General features: G+C 41.8%; 1 pseudogene; it reads left to right on the top strand.

Moving 5' to 3' along the window:
• The first annotated feature begins 425 nt into the window (after positions 1-425).
• LOC100974189 (mitochondrial import inner membrane translocase subunit TIM14-like) lies at positions 426-5,960 on the top strand (annotated as a pseudogene).
• The last annotated feature ends 376 nt before the right edge of the window (positions 5,961-6,336 follow it).

Here is a 6,336-nt window from a genome sequence, read left to right as displayed (position 1 = left end):
TGGCCCTTCCACAGACCAGGAGTTTTCCTTCCCTCTGATAACATGTTCCCACCCTCAAACACAATTATGGTCCATCCTCTGAGGGACACGGTGTTGCCACCACTGTGGAGATGGTGCAACTGAGACAAACAGTGGGATCTGGTGTTGAATGGGACCTTAAGCCAACAATGGCAACGTCAGTTCACAGCGTTTAGTATTTATGGACTCAATGCAAGTCACCTGATTTCATTGACTATTCACCATAGCTCAATAAAGTAAATGCATCATCACCACCACTTTAAAAAGGAAAAAGGTGCTTGGGCAATTTGTGACTACTGTGGTCGCTGCTACATTGCTCTCTGGTAAAGCCAAGTAGGTAGTGGGTGCGGCCTCTGGGCTGGGATGATCCACCCTCCTAGTGGAAGCAGGGGAGCCAGGCTGGAGCCATGGCCTGTGCAGTGGTAGCAGCTGTACCGACTGCTGCTGCAGGATTTGCAAGCTGTTATGTTTGGCAAGCCACGAAGCACAGAGAGCCTCAAGTAAAACAAGTTTTTCAAAGTCTACCAAAATATTTTTCAGAGGTTATTACGACAGAGGTGGGGTTGAACCCAAAATGACAAAACAGGAAGCAGCACTAATACTAGATGTAAGCCCTATCGCCAATAAAGGAAACAGTAAGAGGTTCTTATCAACATGTTATGCTCTTAAATCACCCAGACAAAAGAGGGTCTCTTTATATAATAGCCAAGATCAATGAAGCTAAAAATTTACTGTAAGGACAAGCTAAGAAATGTAAATGTATAGTAAATTTCAAGTTTATATTAGTTTATGTGTACGAGTACCAACTTTTTATAATAAAATGCCTCCAAGCAGAGAAAAATTTGATTTTGGATTTAATAACCTATAACAGAAGACTCAGATGTCTCCTATTTCACAGTCAGCCTGAAAGGATCATTTTGCTGGAGGTAAGCTGCTGGTTCAGAAGGAGGAGTGAGCCACTGACCCTGTGGACAAAGAGAGGAGATGAATGACTGAGAGTTTCCTGGGGCCTGGGGCCATGTTCCTTCCCAGAGATCCCAGCCAGCTCTCAGGTTCCACCATGAGGTGTGCAAAGGAAACCATCCAGGGGATGGCCCTGACCCTCTGCAGAAGATCAAGAGTCTTTGCTCAGGTGACAATCTGTAAGGATAAGGTGGCACCTCTCTTTCGCCCCAGACCACCCTATGGTGGTGACCTTGGAGTTCTCCCAGACATCTCTGTGGAACCCACAATAGGAACTCCTTCTCAGCTCGCAGATTTTGCAACCTCATCATCAGGTTGAATTTTTCTCCTGTGGACTTTTGTGAGATTCTTTCTTAGCACTCTTTGTGGCTTTATAAAGATCAGTCCCTGTTCCTCATATAAACTTCTATGTATTGGGGGGAAGGCAGGTGTATTAGGCCACTTTTGTGTTGCTATAAAGAAATACCTGAGACCAGATAATTTGCAAAAAAAGAAGTTAATTGGCTCACGTTTCTGCATGATGCACAAGAAACAGGGTGACAGCATTTATTTGGCTTCCAGTGAAGCTTTTACTTGTGGCAGAAAGGGAAGAGGAATAGATATAACACATGGTGAGAGTGGTAGTAAGTGGCAGGGGGGAGGTGTCACTCCATGACAGTCTCACCCTGTCATTCAGGCTGGAATGCAGTGGCACAATCTCAGCTCACCGCAACTTCTGCTTCCTGAGTTCAAGCTATTCTTCTACCTCAGCCTCCCAAGTAGCTGGGATTACAGGTGTGCACCATCAAGTCTGGTGAATTTTTGTATTTTTAGTACAGATGGAGTTTCACCATGTTGGCCAGGCTGGTCTTGAGTTCCTGACCTCAGGTAATCCTCCTCCTTCAGTCTCCCAAAGTTCTGGGATCACAAGCATGAGCCACTGTGCCTGGCACCACACACTTCTAAATAACCAGACCTTGTACAAAATCACTCACTATCATGAGGACAGGACCTAGCCATTCATGAGGGACCTGCCCTCATGACCCAGCCAGGCCCCACCTTTAACATTGGGGATTACATTTCAACATGAGATTTGGAGTGGACAAACATCCAAACTACATGAGCAGGCTTGCCAGTTGTGTTCATCTCTGAGGCCAGGGCAGCTTTTCATAGAATAGGAAGGGCATGTACTTTTCAAAAAATGTATGATGGAATGAAGATTGCCCAGCTCAGTCCTCATAACTTCTGGAATTGAAGTGACTCCAATCTAAGGATTTCTCAATCTGAAGGGCCCATCACACTAATAGCGGATCTCTCTGCAGAAACTCTACAAGCCAGAAGAGAGTAGGAGCCAATATTCAACATTCTTAAAGAAAACAGTTTTCGACCCAGAATTTTATATCCAGCGAAATAAAGCTTCATAAGCGAAGGAGAAATAAAATCCTTTATAGACAAGCAAATGCTGAGGGATTTTGTCACCACCAGGCCTGCCTTATAAAAGCTCCTGAAGGAAACATTAAATATGGAAAGAAAAAACCAGTACCAGCCACTGCAAAAACATACCAAAATGTAAAGACCATCGACACTATGAAGAAACTGCAACAACTAATGTGCAAAATAACCAGGTAACATCATAATTATGGCATCAAATTCACACATAACAATATTAACCTTAAATGTAAATGGGCTAAGTGCCCCAATTAAAAGACACAGACTGATAAATTGGATAAAGCGTCAAGACTCATTGGTGCGTGAGACCCATCTCATGTGCAAAGACACACATAGGCTCAAAATAAAGGGATGGAGGAATATTTACCAAGCAAATGGAAAGCAAGCAAACAAACAAACAAAAAGCAGGGGTTGCAATCCTAGTCTCTGATAAAACAGACTTTAAGCCAACAAAGATAAAAAAAAGACAAAGAAGGGCATTACATAATAGTAAAGGCATCAATGCAACAAGAAGAGCTAACTGTCCTAAATATATATGCACCCAATACAGGAACATCCAGATTCATAAAGCAAGTTCTTAAAGACCTACAAAGAGACTTAGAATTCCATGCAGTAATAGTGGGAGACTTTAACACCCCACTGTCAATATTAGACAGATCAACAAGACAGAAAATTAACAAGGATATTCAGGACTTGAACTCAGCTCTGCACCAAGCAGACCTAATAGACATCTACAGAACTCTCCACCCCAGATCAATAGACTATACATTCTTCTCAGCACCACATAGCACTTATTCTAGAATTGACCTCATAATTGGAAGTAAAACACTCCTCAGCAAATGCAAGAGAATGGAAATCATAACGAACAGTCTCTCAGACCACAGTGCAATCAAATTAGAACTCAGGATTAAGAAACTCACTCAAAACCGCACAACTACATGGAAACTGAATAACCTGCTCCTGAATGACTACTGGGTAAATAACAAAATTAAGGCAGAAATAAATAAGTTCTTTGAAACCAATGAGAACAAAGATGCAACCTATCAGAATCTCTGGGATACAGATAAAGCAGTGTTTAGAGGGGAATTCATAGCACTAAATGCCCACATGAGAAAGTGGGAAAGATCTAAAATCGACACCCTAACATCACAATTAAAAGAACTAGAGAAGCAAGAGCAAACACATTCAAAAGCTAGCAGAAGACAAGAAATAACTAAGATCAGAGCAGAAATGAAGGAGATAGAGACACAAAAAACCCTTCAAAAAATCAATGAATCCAGGAGCTGGTTTTTTAAAAAGATTAGCAAAATAGATAGACCACTATCCAGACTAATAAAGAAGAAAAGAGAGAAGAATCAAATAAACACAATAAAGAAGGAAAAAGGGGATATCACCACTGATCCCACAGAAATACAAACTACCATCAGAGAATACTATAAACACCTCTATGCAAATAAAGTAGAAAATCTAGAAGAAATAGATACATTCCTGGACACATACACCCTCCCAAGACTAAACCAGGAAGAAGTCAAATCCCTGAATAGACCAATAACAAGTTCTGAAACTGATGCAGTAATTAATAGCCTACCAACCAACAAAAGCCCAGGACCAGACAGATTCACAGCTGAATTCTACCAGAGGTACAAAGAGGAACTGGTACCATTCCTTCTGAAACTCTTTCAATCAATAGAGAAAGAGGGAGTCCTCTCTAACTCATTTTATGTGACCAGCATCATCCTGATACCAAAACCTGGCAGAGACACAACAAGAAAAGAAAATTTCGGGCCAATATCCCTGATGAACATCGATGCGAATATCCTCAATAAAATAGTGGCAAACCGCATCCAGCAGCACATCAAAAAGCTTATCCACCATGATCAAGTCATCTTCATCCCTGGGATGCAAGGCTGGTTCAACATATGCAAATCAACAAACGTAATGCATCGCATAAAGAGAACCAATGACAAAAACCACATGATTATCTCAACAGACGCAGAAAAGGCCTTTGATAAAATTCAACACATCTTCATGCTAAAAACACTCAATAAACTAGGTATCGATGGGATGTATCTCAAAATCATAAGAGCTATTTTTATCAAACCCACAGCCAATATCATACTGAATGGGCAAAATCTGGAAGAATTCCCTTTGAAAACTGGCACAAGACAAAGATGCCCTCTGTCACCACTCCTATTCAACATAGTATTGGAAGTTCTGGCCAGGGCAATCAAGCAAGGGAAAGAAATAAAGGTATTCAAATAAGAAGAGAGGAAGTCAAATTGTCTCTGTCTGCAGATGACATGATTGTATATTTAGAAAACCCCATCATCTCAGCCCCAAAATTCCTTAAACTGATAAACGACTTCAGCAAAGTCTCAGGATACTAAATCAATATGCAAAAATCACAAGCATTCCTATACACCAATAATAGACAAACAGAGAGCCAAATCATGAGTGAACTCCCATTCACAATTGCTACAAAGAGAATAAAATACCTAGGAATACAACTTACAAGGGATGTGAAGGACCTCTTCGAGGAGAATTACAAACCACTGCTCAAGCAAATAAGAGAGGACACAAACAAATGGAAAAACATTCCGTGTTCATGGATAGGAAAAATCAATATTGTGAAAATGGCCATACTGCCCAAAGTAATGTATAGATTCAATGCTATTCCCGTCAAGCTACCATTGACTTTCTTCATGGAATTAGAAAAAACTACTCTAAAGTTCATATGGAACCAAAAAAGAGCCCATATTGCCAAGAGAATGCTAAGCAAAAAGAACAAAGCTGGAGGCATCATGCTACCTGACTTCAAACTATACTACAAGGCTACAGTAACCAAAAGAGCATGGTACTGGTACCAAAACAGATAGACCAATGGAACAGAACAGAGGTCTCTCAGTGAATATTGAGAACACATAGACACAGGGAGGGGAACATCACACACCGGGGCCTGTTGGGGGGCTCAGGGGTAAGGGGAGGAACAGCATTAGAGAAATACCTAATGTAGATGACAGGTTGATGGGTGCAGCAAATCACCATGGCACATGTACACCTATGTAACAAACCTGCACATTCTGCACATGTATTCCAGAACTTAAAGTATAATTTGAAAAAAAAAAAAAAGAGCTAAGTCCACAGGTGAGGGTGTGTCCTCCTGAGTTATTGAGAAAATAAGAAAAATGGCTGCTATCAGGATAGGGAGAGGCTGCAGGTGCTGAGGGCACCCACTCTGCACAGGTCATGGGGTCGTTGTGGGGAGGAGGGGGTTCCAGGCAACTGGGTGCTAACTCAGGGATGGACAGATTCTGAGTGCGAGAGCTTGGCTCCTCCAGGACACATACTGAGGGGCCTCCATACTGCCCCTGGGGTCTGCCCCAGCCCTGCCCTTTGACCACTCTAAAGCAACCTCGACTTCCCAAGCCCAAGAACAAAAGGACAGAGGGTACACCCTTTACAACCCCACCTTTTTCTGCATTGCAGATGAGAAATGGAAAGTACTTCTGATCGGTCCCCTCCTGCAACAATCAGACTGGTCAAGGTTCTAGTCTTCATTTGCATAGGGATGTAACTTTGTAACTTCACTTCAGCCTCTGATTGGTTGCCTTCCATGACCAATCAGACTGATTGCAGGCCACTACTTTATTTACATAGGGAGTGAGCCAAGTAGCCAATGGGAAACCTCTAGAGCATATTTAAACTCCAGAAAATTCTATAACCAGCACTCTTGAGCTGCTTGCTTGAGGCCACTTCTACTCTGTGGAGTGTACTTTCATTTAAATGAATCTGTGTTTTTTGCTTCATTCTTTTATTGCCTTGTTTGTGCATTTTGTCCAATACACCAAGAACCTGGACACCTTCCACTGGTAACAATATTATCCTCTCTGCAATTGTATTCATGGAAAACAATTAAAATTCACCCCA

This window comes from Pan paniscus, chromosome 20 (genome assembly GCF_029289425.2).
Source record: "Pan paniscus chromosome 20, NHGRI_mPanPan1-v2.0_pri, whole genome shotgun sequence".
Classification (NCBI taxonomy): domain Eukaryota; kingdom Metazoa; phylum Chordata; class Mammalia; order Primates; family Hominidae; genus Pan; species Pan paniscus.
The sequence above is the reverse complement of the archived record's forward strand: the minus strand, read 5'-3'. Positions and strand labels throughout refer to the sequence as shown.